This window comes from Lagenorhynchus albirostris, chromosome 7, assembly GCF_949774975.1.
Source record: "Lagenorhynchus albirostris chromosome 7, mLagAlb1.1, whole genome shotgun sequence".
NCBI lineage: Eukaryota > Metazoa > Chordata > Mammalia > Artiodactyla > Delphinidae > Lagenorhynchus > Lagenorhynchus albirostris.
Window position 1 is genome coordinate 77,461,480 of NC_083101.1, and position 22,088 is coordinate 77,483,567.

Sequence of the window (22,088 nt, forward strand, 5' to 3'; positions counted from 1 at the left end):
GTAGGAGCCTTACAGCAGTGTTTTTCAAACTGTGAACTGACCCATTATGGGTTATGATGGAGTAGTGGGTCATGAGATCAAGTTAGGAGGTTAGGCAACAATTTTTTAAATAAAATAGAATACGATAGAACAAAACAGCAAAATTCAGAGTGCACAGCATATAGTATATATATATAGTATAGGTGTTGTCTCATGAACATTTTATTTCCTTTGTGTACATAAGTGTGTGCAAGTACACAGAGTTGTTAAACTATACTTATACTATACATAGATATTTAAAGTTTTGATAGCCACTGTGTGAGAATTTATGGTTCTACCTCACTTATTTCACTAAAATGGTCTTCAAAACTCTAAAAATGGTCTTCAAAACTCTGTTTATGCACATTTTCTGGGGAAAAGTGTTTTGCCTTTCATCTGAGGTTTATATATTTTTTTCAAAAAGCCCAAGAGACATACTTATCATAAAGCAAATTTAATTATTATATTTGTAGTTTTAGAACAGGTATATTTTGAAATATGAATATAATAATTTATATTTATATGTCTATTTTACAAACAAATGTACCCGAAATAATTGATTCTTTGTTCCCAACTTAAATTTACATTCTAATTAGGTTATATACAAAATTTATTTATATAAATAAATATTTATTTATATAAATAAATATTTATTTATATAAATAAATATTTATTTATATAAATAAATATTTATTTATATAAATAAAAAATTTTATTTATATAAAAATGAAAGAACATTTAGACCTATAAAGGTGTGAGTAAAGCATATTATGTATTTTATTTTTCCTAAAATTATTTACTTCTTAAAACAGCAGCATTTCATGAATTAAATTTATATAAATATTACATTGCTAGGCTTATGATAATAGATATACAATGTAATAAGTACATAATGAGAATGGTGGTCTATGAAAAGATAGAGATAAAGGAAAGAGAGGTGAAGGACTATTTTATTAAAGATTTAAAAATGACCTAAGAGAAAAAGAAAAGTAATGCATTCTGAACAATAATTTTGTGCCACCCACCGTGCTAAAGATTTTATACCACTGTTTTTCAGCACATAGGCAACCCTGTAAAGTGGATAATTTACATTTTGCAAATAAGGAAATCGAGGCTCAATGTAGTTAAGGTTTTTGGCCACAAGTAACAAAACTGGTAAGTTTTGCACAGGATAGTGAGAGGGAGAAAGAATTCTCAATTCTAGTTTTCATCCGCAGATAGCTTTAGGAATGTATGGTATAGGCCCCCCTTTTACCTAACACCATCCCATTCTATGGACTAAATTGGAAGTTGAATTACTGTAGAAAACAACCAGCCCTGTACAAGGAAAATTACATTCTTTAGCTCCACCAAATTTATTCTAGTACACTAAGGCCTCAAATGAGAAAGGAGTGATTTAGCAGCATTTGTTAACAAGAGGAATTGAATAGAGCTGGAAGAGACACATATAAACAAACAAGCAAATGTTCAGTTTTAATGCAAATTTTGGGTGATGGCAGTATTTGTCGCTTGGGCAAACACCATCACCAGAGAAACAGATAACACATATACTGAAGCAAAGATCAGATCTAAGTTAAGAAATCAAAATCTGGAGGAGTAGTGGGTGCTGTGATATAGTTTCCAGATTCTCATTCAAGACTAAAGGGCTTATTTCCCCATCTGTTGTGAGTATTGCCATCTGATGGCTTTCAACTGCCAGCCCTCTCTGGAAGTTGCCCTGGGTTGGAGAGACTGCTTTAATTCTCTGTGGGCAGCCCACATTGGATGATTAGTAGCTTCTAGAGCAGGAAGGACTTGTTCTCTCACCGTAACACAGAATAATCTAAGGGGTCCATCTGGTTTCAGAAACTCCTTCTCTAACATCTGGTCACCTGAGGCTTTTGTTGAGACCACCTTGCAGCCTGATCTCTTCCTCTGCCCAACCTTGCAGCTTCTCTCCTTCCTCTTCTACAGTGATGATCTCCAAAACACTCCCTGACCAACTTCCTAGAATGTATGCCCCACCTCATAGTCTGTTTTCTGGGGAACCCAAGCTTCAGGGAGGTCTACAATAATCTGAGTCCATATCCCCTGTCAGCTACCAAGGGATCCACAGGAATTAAGCAAGCAAGGTTAATTGGTTAAAATGATTAGACAAACGGTCACGCTCACTCAAAAGATGAAAAACATGTAGATGTGGGACAGCAAGTACTCAAAGAAGGAAAAGGAGGAGCCCTGGATAGTGGTCAAGTCTGTTCAGATGAAGCCAAGTAGGAAGAAAAAAATGGCTGCCAAAGTTGTCCACATCCTAATCTCCAGAACCTATGAGCATGTTACCTTATATGGCAAAAGGGACTTTGCCAATGTGATTTATGTTAAGGACCTTGAAATGGGGAGATGGTACTGGATATCCAGGGAGCCCAGTCTAGTCATAGAGATCTGTAAATACAGAAACCTTTCCTAACTGTGGTCAGAAAAGGAGTTGTGAGAATGTTTAGAGGGATGCAACATTGCTGGATATAAGATAAAGGATCAGGGGCAAGAGCCAAGGAATTTGGTTAGCCATTAAAAGCTGGGAAAGCCACGGAAACATTCTTCCCTAGAGATGCCACAAAAAAATACAGCTCTGCTGGCACATTAATTCTAGCCCAATAAGGCTTCTGTTGCAATTCTAACCTACAAATCTATAAGATAATAAATTTGCATTGTTTAAACTACCTTTTTTGGACTATTTATTACAGCAGCAGCAATAAACTAATATATATTTGGTACCAGGGGTGAGGTGCTGCTATAACAAATATCTAAAAATGTGAAAATGTATTTGGAATTGCACAATAGGGAGAGACTGGAAGAATTTTGTAGAGAATGATGGAAAAAGGCTAGATTTCTCTGAAGAAACTGTTAGTAGAAATATTGATGGGAACTCTTCTTAATGAGGATTCAGAAAGAAGAGAGAAGCAGAACTGAGAAAACATAAATCATCTTACAGGATCCAAAATCATTGTGAACAGACTGTTAAGAAAAATATGGATGTTAATGGAACAGCTGCTGAAGGCTGAGAAGGAAATGAGGAACATGTTACTGGAAACTAGAGGAAAGAACATCTTTGCTGCATAGTTGCAGAATGCTTAGCAGAACTGTGTCCTTCAGTTATGTGGAGAGCAGAACTGGTAAATAATGAAATTGTGCATTTAACTGAGGATATTTCTAAGCAGAGTGTTGAAGATGCAGCCTGGTTTCTTCTTGCTGCTTATAGTAAAATATTAGTGGAAGGAGATTAACTGAGGAAGAACAATTAAAATAACAAAAAAGAAAAACAAACAAAAAAACGTACATAAAAGCATGCCAGTATTGGATGATTTTGGAAATTCTAAGCCTATTCAGATTGTAGAATAAAAAGTACTAAAGAGATTTGCTGCCTGGAAATCATGACCTAGAGGAAAAAGCCAAGCATGAGGCGCTGCCATTTTTTGCTAATACCTCAGAAAAATCAAAAGGTTATAATGTTCATTCACACAAATGGCTCTTTGAGGAGATTAAAGTTCATCTCACAGATCACTTTAATATAACTAGAAAACATTTAGGAAGTTTTAAGGCATAATTCTTCAGTCATCCCCAAAAAAACAAAAAAAGCAAAGATAGAGATTGGGTTATCTAGGAAAGATCTGTGGAGGAATTTCTTGTCTAATGGAGTGAATCCCATGACATATACAGGAGAGCCACAAGAGTCTCCAGAATTAGCCAGCAGAAACAATGCTTGCTGGGAATGAAAGGGATGGAGTACAAAATTAAAGAAGGCTGGTAGAACCATAAATTTCTACAGGCAGGAAATAGGCTGATAAAACTACACAGCTACAAAACATGTACTACCATTTATGAAAAATGGAGGATGCCTAGGAGGGCAGAGCCTACAGCCCAAATAACTTGAGCCACATAGGATTAATCCCAGCACATAAAATCTAATGGATTCCATATATATGTGTTAGCATATGGTATTTGTTTTTCTCTTTCTGATTTACTTCACTCTGTATGACAGACTCTAGGTCCATCCACCTCACTACAAATAACTCAGTTTTGTTTCTTTTTATGGCTGAGTAATATTCCATTGTATATATGTGCCACATCTTTATCCATTCATCTGTCAATGGACACTTGGGTTGCTTCCATGTCCTGGCAATTGTAAATAGCGCTGCAATTAACATTGTGGCGCATGACTCTTTGGGGCAGGACAGAAATAAAGATGCAGATGTAGAGAATGGACTTGAGGACATGGGGAGGGGGAAGGGTAAGCTGGGACGAAGTGAGAGAGTGGCATGGACATAAATACACTACCAAATGTAAAACAGATAGCTAGTGGAAAGCGGCCACATAGCACAGGGAGATCAGCTCAGTGCTTTGTGTCCACCTAGATGTGTGGGATAGGGAGGGTGGGATGGAGATGCAAGAGGGAGGAGAAATGGGTATATATGTATATGTATAGCTGATTCACTTCGTTATACAACAGAAACTAACACATCATTGTAAAGCAATTATACTCCAATAAAGATGTTTTAACAAAAAGTTATTATAAAAAAAAATCTAATGGAGTTTTCCTAGCTCAATTTTGAAATTGCTTGGGTCCAGTAACTCTTTTTCCTTCTATTTTTGACTATCTTGAACCAGAATTTCTATAACTGTTATCCTATGCCTTGTCTCACCATATTATTTTAGGAATAGATAACTGCTTCTTAAGATCCATGACTTCATAGATGAACAGGATGCCCCAGTAGGGATTATTACCAGAATATTACCCATATCTAATTTAGATGATTTAGATGATGAGATTTTAGACTTTTGGCTAATTAGATTTAGATGAGATTTTGAACTTGAGTTGATGTAATGGGTTGAGACTTTTTATAATGTTGTGATAGATTGAGTATATTTTGTATATGGAAAGAATAAAAATCTTTGGGGGACAGAAAGAGGACTATGGTAAGCAGAATAATGGGCCCCTAAATGTGTCCACATCCTTATCACTGGGACATGTAATCACGTTGTCTTTACATGGGAAAATGAATTTTGCAGATGTGATTAAGGTTAAGGATTTTGAGATGGGACATTATCCAGGATTATCTAGAGGGGTTCAACCTAATCATATCAGTCCTTAAAAGAACCTTCTCTGGCTGAAGTCAGGGTCAGAGGAAGATTTGACTTCAAAAGAATGGTCAGAGAGATGCAAGATGGAGGAAGTGGGTACAGAGCCAGGGAATGTATATGTTCATTGGAAGCTGGGAAAGGGAAGAAAATGGATTCTCTGCTAGAGCCTCCAGGAAGAAACACAGCCTTCCTCACACACTGATTTCAGCCCATTGAGACCCATGTTGGACTTCGCACCTACAGAACTATAAGATAGTACATTTGCATTGTTTTAAACCATGAATTTTGTATAATTTTATAGCAACAATAGAAATATAATACAACATTTTAAACTATCATCCACTGTAGTATTTGGGACACCAGTGAGAGAGATTAAAGTCTTAAGTATGGCAATTGAAAATGTAGTGATGAATAAGTTTTAGGAGTCAATATGGTGTCTCCTTTGAAACATCTTCTCTATAATAGTTGGAACAGAAAAAATACAGATGTATGAAAATGTAAATTAATGTTTGTCTATAATCCTAAATTCAAACCTTATGTATATGTTACATATATTCCTTCTCACTTTTGATCTAAATTATTCCCATGAAATTTGGGGTGCTTCTTTGTACAAAGAATTTATATTCACTTTCATTATTTTATATTTTTCTTTGTATATGGAGCCTGAATAGGTTTATCCTGTCCTTTTCATAATACAGGTACTTCACTGACTGTAATTATAAAGCTTTTCTCCTTTTAGAATATTTTTCTTTTCACTAAATTGAAAAGAAATTGCTTCTTTGATCTCATCTGATGTATTTGAAATGCTTATATTGTAAAAATGCTGACAGACCTGTTCTCCAGAAAGAACAGTGTCACATTTGGGGTTTTTTTGTGGGGGGAGATATTGGGGGGAATGCTTATAGAGAGTGGGGTTTCACTGTTGCAAAATTAATTTTTCTGAAGTAAACAGACAGAATTAACAAGTAAATTTGGAACAGTTATAGAATTTATGCATAATCCAGATTGCTGGAAATGTTTCATACAGATATTTAGTGTATAAGATAGTTTTAATGCATCATGTAAATAGAAATGCAGAATAAGCATTGTGTTTGCATTTGTAGAAAAATAAGTAAACATACGCTGTTTGAAGAAAAATTTTCTAATCTTTAAGGTGAAGTGAAATTTCCTGTAATTCCTTTCATGATTTATTGATGACTTAAGGGCCACACTTAACTATAATTTTTGTCTGTGATATTTCAGGTCAACCTTTTTTTGTTTTTCTTTTCTGGTCTTTCACCATAGGATCTTTGGTAATTTTTTCAAATAAAGAAAATAGGTATGGATTCACTTCACTGAACACATGTGTACACACACACACACACATACACACACACACACACACACACACAGTTTTTGATTGCTATTTTGGCTAGAAAATTTTTAGAACAAAGTAATTTTCTCAGAATTTTAAAGAAATTTTAACATTATTTTCTATCTTCATATGTTATTGATTAGAAGTTATGCCAATGACTTGCATTCATTTGTAGGTAACCAATTTCATCTTCCTGAAAGGAATATCATCATAAATGGAGTTCTGAAATATATAGGTGCATATTATTTATCATTCCTTCTGTCTATAACAAAGCATACTGTTTCATTTTGAAAATATAAAATTGCTAAGATGTTTTAGATAAGAAAAATACTCTTCTATTAATTAGGTGTATTAATGCTCCATGTCTCTCAATGTTTTTATATTTTCCGTTGTTTTCTTCTTGTCTTGGATTCTAGGAATTTTTTCTCCCAACAAAATGTGTGATAGCTGCATTCATCCTATTATTTATGCATTCTATTTAAGCTTTATTTTGTAATTTTATTTTAAATTCCCAGTTCATTTTGTTGTGCTTCTTTACTCCTTATTTTATAGAGACAATGACTATTCACACCTTTCTGAGTATACTGACTAGAGGTTTTAAAATTCTTATTTTATGTCCTCTGAGTTGGGTTTTCTGTTTGCACATCTTGCTCTTTTTTCAAATAGGTGGGTTTTTCTGATTTTTGTTTTGCCTAAATTGCCAGGTGATTAGGATTGTTTGCCACATTTTTGAGTGGAAAATCAGGCTGATCAATAGATACCTTGCATGTGTTTTCTCTGCATATATGCAGGCCTCTTTTCCCAATAGTTCCCTCCCCTAGATGTGCATAAACAGCAGATTCTATTAAAATGGTCTGCTAGGTTTGTAGTATATGCCAATAAATAGGTTTTGCTCTAGCATGTTATGTATCAGACAAACTAGGCACCCACCAATTTCCAGAATAAGAAGGTAAATTTCTTTTATGTATAGAACTGTTTTTTCTCTTTTTGATTATTTAAAAAGTCCAGCTATGCCCACTTTTTCTTCTGATCCTAATACCTGCACATGGGCCCTTCCTTTGGGTAGAACTTAGGCTTGCTTTAGAAAGAAAATGTTCATAGGACAGTAAGGTAGGCACAGCTTTTAAGAATAGGATATATTTTACCTAGAACGTGGCATGTCTGAAAATTTCTTTCCCTCTTGCTGACATTTTTTCCAGTTTGTGTTGTACATATTGGAGCTATGATGCTTTTGCTTTGCTTTTGATCTAATCTCATTTGCCATCTATATTCCAGAAATTCTTTAATTTTCTGGCTCACTAGTGGTGCCTCTTCATATTATGGAGACATATTCTGTCACAGGAGTGGAAGTTCAGGATGCCATGATTTAATCCACACAGCAACTCTGTAAGAATTTTTTTTTAACTTTTCTTTTAGTCAAGAAACTGAGGGCTGGATAAATGTCTATGTGTCATAGTTTTTGAGTGATTGAGCTGTGATTTGACCTCAGATTCTCTGTCTCCATATTCTCATCTCTCATCCCTAACCAGAGATGATCTTGTATTGCATTCCATTTCAATGAATTGCACTGAATTCAGCAAAACATATTCTGAATACCTATAATTCTGAATACCTATATAATAATAAACTGCTTGTGACAGTCCTATACAAGCAATGAAAATATAGATATGGCTAAGACAAAGATCCTGTCTTCAATTAATTCACAGTTTTATATGTGGAACTTAGTAAAGAAGGAAAATAAGAGAATGCAAAGACTAAATTTACTTACTGTACAATTTTTCCTAAGATTGTTCTTGTATAGGTAAATTAAAAAGCAAATGTAATTGAAAAAAAACATTTGTTATGAATACTCTATATATGTTGGAGAAAATAATGAGCATGCTTCTTTTTATGTCTTGATATCATTTATAAAATACTGCATATTTGAAGCAATATGCAAATGATAGAAATAAAGCTAGTCATATACACATTATAAGGATTAATTTAACCTACCTCCTACTTGTCAGAGTTAACCTGCAACAAGGAGGCAAGTCGAATAACAAGTAGTGTTATTCATAAATAAAATGCATAAAAATATATTCAGGAAAACCAATGCTGTTTGCTTAACTGTCTAATTTACACCTTGCCTGTATCAGTTTGAGTAAATTATATTTTCAAAGTTCCATGAAATGTGAGATCTTAGAGAGCACTTAATTGCCTGTCTTTAGTTTTAGAGAAACTGAAATGCAAGAAAGACTTGTCCTGGGACACACATAAATGTAGATGAAGAGCCATGCCCACTCCATAAATTGCTTCCCCTAATCCCTTGTTTTAATGGAGTGGAAGAATAGGAGATTTCTGAGTCACTTAATTTTCCACATTTTTTCCTTGAGGGAAACTTTTCCTTCGGTATTGTGGGAATATGATATCCCAGTCTATTATTATGATTCCCTTGAGAAACAACTTAGGATAAGAAGGGCTAGACAATAATAAAACAAACTGAACCTGAAGAGATTTTTTTTCTTATATGTAATCAGATTTGTTTCATTAAAAGCACAAACTAGAGGATATCTAATAAAATCAATGAGGATTTTTTGGTTGTTGACATCTATCATATTGAAAGGAATACTGCCAATGTTTTCCCCTATCAGAATTTCTGCAGGAAATAGACTCATATCCTCATATTGTGCAGTGTAGTCTTATTTTTTCACTCATCCTACTCTAGTGCCAAAGTAAATTAGGTGGCTGAGAAAAGTGAGACACCACTAATGACTGAAAGTAAGTAGCATTTTTCATGGAATCCAATGCTGATGAAGGGAAAGAACAATATTAAGAGATACATTCCTATAAGTACTGAGGATCTGAGGAAGGAAAAAAAAATTGTGACTTGTGCAATGTATGTGCCTTTCACTTACTAAAGATTCAAATTACATTTCAGTAGAATATCAGCACTAGTCAAACACCACAGACATAACTGTTGTAGACAGGACCCAACTTAGGTTGCTGAGTAGCACGTGAAAATTTGAGAAGAAACAAGATATTATCATAGTTTCAAAGTATCTACCCCAAGGTATTTATTAACTACAAATGGAAAGATAGTAACCCACAAGCACTATTTAACCAAGGGATCAAAGTTAACATCACCAGTAAAAAGGCAAAATGATACCATGCATTGAGAACTCAGGACACATTGTCATTTCCGTGGTAGTTATGCTCATCATGCTTAACCTTAGTCCAGTCATGAGGAAATATTACACAAATGTAAATTGAAGGACATTCTACAAAATAATTAAACAGTAATGCTATTCAGAAGTGTCAGGATTATTAAAAAAAAATAAGGAAAGACTAAGGAACTGTTGCAGGTTGACAGACTAAGGGAAAAAAGTACAATGCAGGATCCTGTATTGGATCCTGAAACAGAAAGAGGACATTGGTGGAAAAACTGGTGAAATTTGAATGTGATCTGTAGTTTAATTAATAGTATTATAACTATGCTTGTTTCTTGGTAGTATTGATCATTTTGTCAGAGCTGATGAGAGATGTACAGGAACCTATTCACAACCTGTAAGTCTAACATTTCAACATTAAAAGTTAAAAAAAAGTTTTAGCATGAGAATACAGATTTTGAGGGAACACACTTTTTCCATCTAACTTTTAAAATTTCACTGTTAGAAAAAGTCTACATTTGGGGGGCTACTCTTTACTTCTATCAGGACATATAGTACAAATGTTTATGTGAGGAAGAAAATTAGGCCTATAGGGAGAGTGGGTGAGAGAAACTTGGAAGGTTTGAAGGCTCTTTCATTTAAGGGTATGTCTACTTACCATTCTTCATCACAAATGGAAGGTGGTGTGCTGGAAAAATAACATGGAGCTCCAAGGCCCGGAAGCAGCATGGGGTAGAGCTTGGAGAAAGCATGATATAGATAAAAGACCATAAGTTTCAGAAGCAGACCAATCACTTTTCAAATCTTGAATCTTCTGCTTGATAACTGTGTGACAAGTTTAACCATAAGTTACTACTACTACTACTACTACTACTACTACTACCACTACCACTACTACTGCTGCTTCTCCTCCTCCATTTTTATTTTAGATAAAAATACTTATCTTGCAGCTTTCCCAGATTACTAAAGTAATGTAAATATTGTATAAATAAGAACTATTAACCCCATGTCTACTTAAAGCCATACATTTCTTATTAAATTAACATAGCATCATTATACGAAGTTTAAAAGAAGAGAAAAATCACATACATTTTCATTGACTGAAAGATATGTGTAATCATTTTAAGTTTTATGGTTATATGTTTTAACATGGTTGTGATTTTAGTGTATCAATTTTATCTTGCATTTTTTTCCCACATTACTATTTATGAATTTTGTCATGTTTCTACAATATATTTAAAATATCTCCCTCCAATGGAACATTTAAGTTGATTCTGATTTTTTTAATATCGTAAGCCATGCATGTTGCATTTAATATTTTTTAACTTGGATTATTCCTTTTATAAAGAAATGTGCATTAAGATCTGTAGTTTTTGTAAATTAAATAGTTAAAAATTTACCCTTTTCATGAATGTTTATTATTTTTACCTCTTACTTTATATTTGAACAGATGAAACTCAAATCACTGAATTTTCTTGACATTATCAGAAGTACTTATTCATCACTGGTAGACAAAGCAAGGAGAATTGGCATGAGTTTTGCTTCTAGTATAGAACTACAACCTTGGTGCAGAAAATGTATAACCACCACAGCTAGGTATAAGAAGCATGACAAGCGCTATGCAAATTCTAGTTCTCATTATTAATTATTAATATTGGCATGGTGCTGTAGGGAAAGAGTAACTTTGCCAGTGATTCTTACTATCATTCTATCAGTTTTCTTTAGTATAGGTTGCCACTGGTGGAGGTGGTAAGAATACAGAGTAGAAGAGGTCTTTTAAATTATGTGGCAAAGCCCGTCACAGCATCCCTCATTTCCCAGGGTTAGAATAGTACAAATTTTCTGTTAGTTCTTTGAATTTTGATCAATGACTGCTTTGCTTGACCATTTTTCTTGATCTTTAGGTTCTGCAGATGTCTGGCTCATGAGTATTCACATACACTTCCCACTATACTCTGAACTCCAATTTTATGTTCTCTGGGTTTTACTTACTTTTGTGACCTCAGATTCACTGTGATCCCAGTAGTGTCTTTCTTTTGTAGCCTCCTCTCATGTCTTCTTTCCTTGTTCAGCTCTTACAACGTGTTGCTATCCTTGATCCAAGATGGAAATTTAGTCTATGGGTATAATGAGAATTAGATATTTTGACTGTATTGGAGAATATCACATATTTATCAACTTAGTAGAGAGATAAAAGGTTAAGAAAATAGAGCAGATGCTATGAGCTTTCTTATGAAATTTCCCCAAGGTGGGAAGGAAACGTGAAGCACAACTTCCAAGTTAGAACACATGCTATTAGTTTTGAAATAAAAATAATCAAACTAATTTCACTGTGTTATTTTATTATTATCATTTTAAAATATACATGACATTACATTTGCCACTTAAAATATTTTAAGTGTACAATTCTGTGACACTAAATACTTTCATATTGTTGTGCAAATGTCACCATCATCCATCTCCAGGACTCATCATTTTCCCAAATTGAAACTCTTTATCCATTAAACATTAACTCCTCATTACCTGCTGGTCCCAGCCCTTGGCAACCACCGTTTTACTTTCCATCAGTTTCACTACTCTAGGTACCTAGAATGATACACCACTTGTCCTTTTGTGATTGGCTTAATCACTTAGCATCATGTTTTCAAAGTTTGTTCATGTTGTAGCATGTGTCAGAATTTCCTTCCTTTTTAAGGCTGACTCATTTTTCATTGAATGCATACCACATTTTGTTTATCCATCCATCCATATATGGATACTTGAGTTGCTTCCACCTTTTAGCTATTGTGAATAATGCTGCTACAAACATGTGTGTACAGATATGAATCCCTGATTTTATTTTTTTGGATATATAATTTTGCCAATACATAGCACTTGCTATTTCTGTTTGTTTCTTGAAAATAGCCAATGACTGTTATTTTGTTTGTTTGCTTTAATACTAGCCATTCTTATGGGTTTGAGGTAGTATCTCATTGTGGTTTTGATTTGCATTTTCCTAATTATTAGTGATGTTGAGTATCTTTTCATGTGGTTATGGGCCTTTTGTTGATCTTCTTTGGAGAAATATCTGTCCACTTAAGTCCTTTGCCCATTTTACCTGGGCTTTTTTCTTATCTACTCTAGTTTTGAGTCAACTTGAATGAATCAAACTTTGAATCAAAATGTGAAGATGGAGAAGGAACAGGAGAGATGAGGTAAAGAACTCTGGTCTCAATCCAATATATTTGGCTTTGGCTGTATCTAGATATTTTACATGTGTTAATGGAAAGAATTATGTAAACTGCTGTTATTCTACAGGTAGTACTATATCATAGTTGAAATAATGGGTTACAAAGACTCCACAGGTTATAGGGAAGTTATAACATCTGCTTCCCCCCACCGCCAATCAGAGCAGATGGCTCTTTCCCAAGGGATATAAAAGTAACTACTTTCCTTAAATATGCCATCTGTCTGAATAATCAATTTCACCAATTAGTAAAGAAGGCATTTGAAGGGCTGAGAAATCTGTTAATTCTAAACACAGGAAGGAGAAAAGAACTATGTTTTGCCCAATGCAAAATAATAGCATTTCTAGGCATCTCTGTTGAATATGAAATAGGATCTACTTTTGTTGCCCTTTCTGAAACATTCTGTGGAGCTAGATCAATTGGTAAAAAGCAAATCAATAGATGAAGCTAGTGTGTGATGACAAATTTGACTTGCTTGACAGAGTGTATATTAATATTGATCACCAGGATGAAATCAAGCAGACCAAGCAAGTCACATGCTCTTATGGTAAAACAAAGCTCCAACTCATATTGTTAATCTGATAGGAATTCAGTAAGGCAGATAATTGTATTTTATTTTTAGGTTGTTTAACTATTATAATAGTTATACTATAACTATTATAATATGTTTAACTATTATAATATTATAATATAATATACCTACTCACTGGCCCTCCTCTTCACTCCTTAAGCTCCAGCCATATAGATACATTTACAGTTCCCCTACCCATGTTTTTTCAAACTAACAAGCCTATGTAGATGCTGGTGTCAGCCCCAAATAACCTCCACTTTTACAAACTGGCAAGCCCTCTTCATTCTTCAGATTCCAGCTCAAGTATCTTCTCCGGGAAGAATTGTTTTATCAAGAAAGCCGATAATGCCATCTTAGTCTCCTCACTGTTTCTAATATGCATAGATAGTACAGAATTTTTCTCAATGAACTAATTCATTGTAAAATGTTGACTCCCATATTAGAGCGTAATTACATGAGGAAAGAGACTGCGTCCTATTTACCTATGTAGTGCTAGTTCCTGGAAATAAAACTTTAAAAAGAAATTGCTAATACATAAAACAGTTTGGAAATCCGATTGACAAGATCAGAGCTTGCTTTAAAAAATCCTAACATATGATAATTTTATTAAGGCTTTACTTCCTTTTCACTTACAATGAAAAGCTATAGGTACATTTTGTTATTCTTGGGAATTCCCTGCTGACGGCCCAGGTCCAATCCCTGGTTGGGAACTGAAATCCCACAAGCTGTGTGGCATGGTAAAAACAAACAAACAAACAAAAAACTGTTATTCTCAATTTTCAAGCACACAGCAAAAATAAATTTCAATTAAAAATAACTGTCTGGACAATTAGCTGCTGAACAGTCATCGACAGGAAGACACTGGAACTCACCAAAAAAGATACCCCACATCCAAAGACAAAGGAGAAGCCACAATGAGATGGTAGGAGGGGTGCAATCACAATAAAATCAAATCCCATAACTGCTGGGTGGGTGACTCATAAACTGGAGAACACTTATACCACAGAAGTCCACCCCACTGGAGTAAAGGTTCTGAGCCCCACGTCAGGCTTCCCAAACTGGGGTCAGGCAACGGGAGGAGGAATTCCTACAGAATCAGACTTTGAAGGCTAGCAGGATTTGATTGCAGGACTCTGACAGGACTGGGGGAAACAGAAGCTCCACTCTTGGAGGCAACACACAAAGTAGTGTGTGCATTGGGACCCAGGGGAAGGAGCACTGGCTCCTGGGGAGACTGAACCAGACCTACTTGCTAGTATTGAAGGGTATCCTGCAGAGGCAGGGGGTGGCTGTGTCTCACTGTGAGGACAAGGACACTGGCAGCAGAAGTTCTGCAAAGTACTCCTTGGCATGAACCCTCCCAGAGTACACATTAGCCCCACCAAAGAGCCTGGGTAGGCTCCAGTGTTGGGTCACCTCAGGCCAAACAACCAGCAGGGAGGGAAACCAGCCCCACCCATCAACAAACAAGCAAATTAAAGTTTTACTGAGCTCTGCCCACCAGAGCAACACACAGCTCTACCCACCACCAGTCCCTCCCATCAGGAAACTTGCTCAAGCCTCTTAGATAGCCTCATCCACCAGAGGGCAGACAGCAGAAGCAAGAACTACAATCCTGCAGCCTATGGAACAAAAACCACATTCACAGAAAGATAGGCAAGATGAAAAGGCAGAGGGCTATGTACCAGATGAAGGAACAAGATAAAACCCCAGAAAAAAAACTAAATGAAGTGCAGATAGGCAACCTTCCAGAAAAAGAATTCAGAATAGTGATAGTGAAGATGATCCAGGACCTCGGAAAAACAATGTAGGCAAGATTGACAAGATGTAAGAAATGTTTAACAAAAACCTAAAAGAATTAAAGAACAAACAAACATAGATGAACAATACAATAACTGAAATGAAAACTACACTTGAAGGAATCAATAGCAGAATAACTGATGCAGAAGAACAGATAAGTGACCCAGAAGACAGAATGGTAGAATTCACTGCTGTGGAACAGATTAAAGAAAAAAGAATGAAAAGAAATGAAGACATCCTAAGAGACCTCTGGGACAACATTAAACACAACAACATTCGCACTATAGGGGTCCCAGAAGGAGAAGACAGAGAGAAAGGACCAGAGAAAATATTTGAAGAGATTATAGTTGAAAAGTTTCCTAACATGGGAAAGGAAATAGCCACCTAAGTCCAGGAAGCGCAGAGAGTCCCATACAGGATAAACCCAAGGAGAAACACACCGAGACACATAGTAATCAAATTGGCAAAAATTAAAGACAAAGAAAAAATTATTGAAAGCAGCAAGGGAAAAATGACAAATAAAATACAAGGGAACTCCCATAAAGTTAACTGCTGATTTCTCAGCAAAACTCTACAAGCCAGAAGGGACTGGCATGATATACTTAAAGTGATGAAAGGGAAGAACCTACAACCAAGGTTACTCTACTCAGCAAGGATCTCATACAGATTCGATAGAGAAATCAAAAGCTTTACAGACAAGCAAAAGCTAAGAGACTTCAGCACCACCAAACCAGCTCTACAACAACTGCTAAAGGAACTTCTCTAAGTGGAAAACACAATAGAAGAAAAGGACATACAAAACAAACCCAAAACAATTAAGAAAATGGTCACAGGAACATACATATGGATAATTACCTTAAACGTGAATGGATTAAACACTCCAACCAAAAGACACAGGCTCACTGAATGGATACAAAAACAAGACCCATATATATGCTGTCTACAAGAAACCTACTTCAGACCTAGGGACACATACAGACTGATAGTGAGGGCATGGAAAAAGATATTCCATGCAAATGGAAATCAAAAGAAAGCTGAAGTAGCAATACTCATATCAGATAAAATAGACTTTAAAAAAAAAGCATGTTACAAGACACAAGGAAGGACACTACATAATGATCAAGGGGTCAATCCAAGAAGAATATATAACAATTAAAAATATATATGCACCCACCATAGGAGCACCTCAAGGTGCTAAGGCAACTGCTGACAGCTATAAAAAAGGAAATTGACAGTAACACAAAAATAGTGGGGGACTTTAACACCTCACTTACACCAATGGACAGATCATCCAAAATGACAATAAATAAGGAAACAGAAGCTTTAACTGACACAACAGACCAGATAGATTTAATTGATATTTATAGGACATTCCATCCAAAAACAGCAGATTACACTTTATTCTAAAGTGCGCACGGAACATTCCCCAGGATAGATCACATCTTGGATCACAAATCAAGCCACAGTAAATTTAAGAAAACTGAAACCATATCAAGCATCTTTTCTGACCTCAACACTATGAGATTAGAAGTGAATTACAGGGAAAAAACCCTTAAAAAATACAAACACATGGAGGCTAAACAATACATTACTAAATAACCAAGAGATTACTGAAGAAATCAAAAAATACCTAGAGACAAATGACAATGAAAACACGACAATCCAAAACCTATGGGATGCAGCAAAAGCAGTTCTAAGAGGGAAGATTATAGCTATACAACCCTACACCAAGAAACAAGAAAAAATCTCAAATAAACAATCTAACTTTACATGTAAAGGAACTAGAGAAATAAGGACAAACAAAACCCAAAGTTAGCAGAAGGAATGAAACGATGAAGATCAGAACATAAATAAATGAAATAGAAACAAGGAAAAAATGGCAAAGATCAATAAAACTAAAAGCTAGTTCTCTGAGACGATAAACAAAACTGGCAAACCATTAGCCAGACTCATCAAGAAAAAGAGGGAGAGGTCTCAAATCAATAAAATTAGAAATGAAAAAGGAGAAGTTACAACAGACACTGAAGAAATACAAAGCATCCTAAAAGACTACTACAAGCAACTGTATGCCAATAAAATGGACAACCTGGAAGAAATGGACAAATTCTTAGAAAGGTATAATCTTCCAAGACTGAATCAGGAAGAAATAGAAAATATGAACAGACCAATCACAAGTAATGAAATTGTAACTGTGATTAAAAATCTTCCAACAAAAGTCCAGAACCAGATGGCTTCACAGGTGTATTCTATCAAACATTTAGAGACAAGTTAATACCCATCCTTCTCAAACTCTTCCAAAAAATTGCAGAGGGAGGAACACTCCCAAACTCATTCTATTAGGCCACCATCACAATGATACAAAAATCAGACAAAGGTACTAAAAAAAAGAAAATTACATACCAATATCACTGATGAATATAGATGTAAAAAAATGCTCAACAAAATACTAGCAAACAGAATGTAACAACACATTAAAGGATCACACATCATGATCAAGTGGGATTTATCCCAGGGATGCAAGGATTCTTCAATATATGCAAACAAATCAATGTGATACACCATTTTAACAAATTGAAGAATAAAGACGATATGATCATCTCAATAGAGGCAGAAAAACCTTCTGACAAATTTCAACACCAATTTATGATAAAAACCCTTCAGAAAGTAGGCATAAAGGGAACCCACCTCAACATAATAAAGGCCATATATGACAAACCCACAGCAAACATCATTCTCAATGGTGAAAAACTGAAACCATTTGCTCTAAGATCAGGAACAAGACAAGGATGTCCACTCTCACCACTATTATTCAACATAGTTTTGGAAGTCTAAGCCATGGCAATCAGAGAAGAAAAAGAAATAAAAGCAATACAAATTGGAAAAGAGGAAGTAAACTGTCACTGTTTGCAGATAACATGATACTATACGTAGAGAATCCTAAAGATGTCACCAGAAAACTACTAGAGCTAATCAATGAATCTGGTAAAGTTGCAGGATACAAGATTAATGCAGAGAAATCTCTTGCGTTCCTATACACTAATGATGAAACATCTGAAAGAGAAATTAAGGAAACACCCCCATTTACCATTGAAACAAAAAGAATAAAATACCTAGGAATAAACCTACCTAGGGAGACAAAAGACCTGTATGCAGAAAACTATAAGACACTGATGAAAGAAATTAAAGACGATACCAACAGATGGAGAGATATACCATGTTCTTGGACTGGAAGAATCAATATTGTGAAAATGACTCTACTACCCAAAGCAATCTACAGATTCAATGCAATCCCTATCAAATTACCAATGGCATTTTTTATGGAACTAGAAAAAAAATCTTAAAACTTGTTTGGAGACACAAAAGACCCCGAATAGTCAAAGCAGTCTTAAGGGGAAAAATAGAGCTGGAGGAATCAGACTACCTGACTTCACACTATACTACAAAACTACAGTAATCAAGACAATATGGTACTGGCACAGAAACAGAAACATAGATCAATGGAACAAGATAGAAAGCCAAGAGATAAATCCACACACCTATGGTCAACTAATCTATGACAAAGGAGACAAGGATACACAATGGAGAAAAGACAGTCTCTTCAATAAGTGGTGATGGGAAAACTGGGCAGTTACATGTAAAAGAATGAAATTAGAACACTCCCTAACACCATACACAAAAATAAACTCAAAATGGATTAAAGACCTAAATGTAAGGCCAGACACTATAAAACTCTTCGAGGAAAACATAGGAAGAACACTCTTTGACATAAATCACAGAAAGATATTTTTTGATCCATCTCCTAGAGTAATGGAAATAAAAACAAAAATAAACAAATGGGACCTAATGAAACTTCAAAGCATTTGCACAGCAAAGGAAACCATAAACAAGACAAAAAGACAACCCTCAGAATGGGAGAAAATATTTGTAAAAGAATCAACGGGGAAAGGATTAATCTCCAATATATATAAACAGCTCATGCAGCTCAATATTAAAAAAACAAAGAACCCAATCCAAAAATAGGCAGAAGACCTATATAGACATTTCTGCACAGAAGACATACAGATGGACAAGAAGCACATGAAAAGGTGTTCCACATCCCTGATTACTAGAGAAATGCAAATCAAAACTACAATGAGGTATCACCTCACACCAGTTAGAATGGGCATCATCAGAAAATCTACAAACCACAAATGCTGAGAGGGTGTGGATAATAGGGGACCCTCTTGCACTCTTGGTGGGAATGTAAATTGATATAGCCACTATAGAGAATAGTATGGAGTTTCCTTAAAAAACTGAAAATAGAATTACCATATGATCCAGCAGTCCCACTACTGAGCATATACCCAGAGAAAACCATAATTCAAAAAGACACATGCACCCCAATGTTCATTGCAGCACTATTTACAATAGCCAGGTCATGGAAGCAACCTAAATGCCCATCGACAGATGAATGGATAAAGAAGATATAGTACATATATACAATGGAATATTACTCAGCCATAAAATTGAACGAAATTGGGTCATTTGTTGAGACGTAGATGGATCTAGAGACTGTCATACAGAGTGAAGTAAGTCAGAAAGAGAAAAACAAATATCGTATATTAACGCATATATGTGGAACCTAGAAAAATGGTACAGATGAACCAGTTTTCAGGGCAGAAATTGAGACACAATGTAGAGAACAAACCTATGGACACCAAGCGGGGGAAGCGGCGGGGGTGATGGTGGTGGTGTGCTGAATTGGGTGATTTGGATTGACAGGTATACACTGATGTGTATAAAATTGATGATTAATAAGAACCTGCTGTATAAAATTTAAAAAATTAAATTAAAAAAACATAACTGGAAACAAAGATGTTGAGATTACAAATCTCAATTTTGGGGGTTTAGGGTTGGTGTTTATTAAATAGGGTTTGCTGGATTCAGTAATCCAACTTTGAACCTGGAAATTTATGGGCTCATATATATTTGTTCCTTATCAACTCCTATGGCTTTGTGGCTAATAGTGGGGAAAAAATGCTTCCTGGTGATCAAAGGGTCTAATCTAATGTCTTAGCTAGTTTCATTAGTTATTCTCAATTATACATAATATTTTTTTTAAAAAACCTTATACTTCTCTCCCTTGGCCTATTTTCAGTACAGCTAAAAGTTCATAATATTGCTATCTTTGCTCCACTCATATTTTCTGGAGCCAGACACACAGGGTGCAATAACATTCTAGAAGTAAAGCTTGCACATCACCGTGAAGTAACAGTGTTATACAGCTAAACACACACCTTACCTTCCAAAACAAAGAAACGAGTTCTTGATAATATGACCTGTCTGAACCCACAAGGCTGGCTAGATTTATAAAAGTAGGCTCATTGCAACACGGATGCAATTTTGCTGGTTCTTGTTCTCTCCCCCCCCTTAAATATAATTATGAATATTGTACTTTGATATCTTCCTTTGCCAAAACAGTAGAGAGAGGCTTTTTTTTTTTTTTGTATTTTCTCTCAAACATTTACCCAGGCTTTTTCTATCTCCTCACCCCATTTTTTTTTCTCAGTAATTTTCTGATGAGTGAGCCTCTTGCTCATGGCAGCCCTTAATGATGTTACTTAAGGGAAGAAGTGCTGGGGATGAATTTTATGTCTGCTTCCTTTATCCAAGTAGAAAAGTACTTCACATCCTTTTCCTTGCCTACTCCCCTTAGTGCTGCATTCTAGCCCAGCTGATAGATTGTTTCCTGTCGGCAGTGACTAACCACAGTGTCTTTCAGTCTGGGTGATTGCACGTTAACTCACGCTCTCTCATTGTCCTGTCCTCTTAATTTAAATGCTTGTCTCCTTGCCTCTCAGTCTAATAGCTCATTCCTTCTCCTCCCCTATTACACAGCACTGTTTCTCCATCACATCATTTGCAATTCCCGGGATGACATATCTTACTTCAGATCATAGCTCATTTAGTCTTTTCTCCTGCTGGTATGCTAATAGCATCTCAAGCTAATCATTAATTTCCACCCTGTGGTTTCAGTAATTCCTTCCATGCTAAATCTTGCATAGGAAAATTGTTTTAGGCTTGACACCTTAAGTTAGTGTAAGGGAAAAATGAGCCAGAAGATGCCAAGTCACTGCAAGAGACCCCCTTGGTCATTGGGGGCATTACTGCTGACTTAGTTCAAGGCTTGCTTTCTAAATGGATGGAAGAATAAAAGGTACAGAAATGACTTTACATCTGCTGCTTTATGTGTCTTTAATTCATGTCTTTTGGAAACAGAAGTATTTGGAAGTATTTTGCAAAATTATTGTTTACGTGACCCTGTAAATAAATGTTATTGTGTATAGTAAAAAAAATCAAAAGGGATGAAAAATTTTAAATATTAGTGTTTGAAGGGTCTTCAAAATCAAGTACAAGCTCTTCATTTTTACAAATGACACAACTGAGGCCCATGGAGTTTCAAAGATTTGCCATGGGTCAAGTATTTTGTTACATGAGGTTTGTTAAGCCCGTGCGTCATAACAGCATGCTCTAGAAGGGGAGAAATAGACTCATGGCTGGCTCATTTGGAGAGCTTCTGTGTGTGTGTGTGTGTGATCTATTTAAATATTGTATATTTATATATATATATAGGTATATTCCTCTCTCTCTGTAGAAAGATAAGTAGACAGACATTTGTATACACACCTCATTTTCTCCTTTAGTTCCCTTTTCCTCTTAATTATTTATTTTGGTCTCTACCTTTCATATTGTTGGATACTCTCACATCAGCCCTCCTTCCCTATCTCTCTCTCTCTCTCTCTCACACACACACACACACACACCTGATATTTTATGTTATCTTTCATGTTTAAATTCAGGACACTAAAAAATTGATA

At 35.4% G+C, this 22,088-nt stretch overlaps 1 long non-coding RNA gene across 1 annotated transcript in view; it reads right to left on the minus strand.

Annotated features, from left to right (window-relative positions):
• Positions 1-22,088, minus strand: part of LOC132522954 (uncharacterized) — a 413,938-nt gene that overhangs the window by 170,600 nt on the left and 221,250 nt on the right. The window contains exons 5-6 of the long non-coding RNA XR_009541389.1: positions 11,626-11,750; positions 10,292-10,371 (exon numbers count right to left, since the gene is read on the minus strand). This is a non-coding gene — a long non-coding RNA (uncharacterized LOC132522954). The remainder of the gene's footprint in view (positions 1-10,291; positions 10,372-11,625; positions 11,751-22,088) is intronic.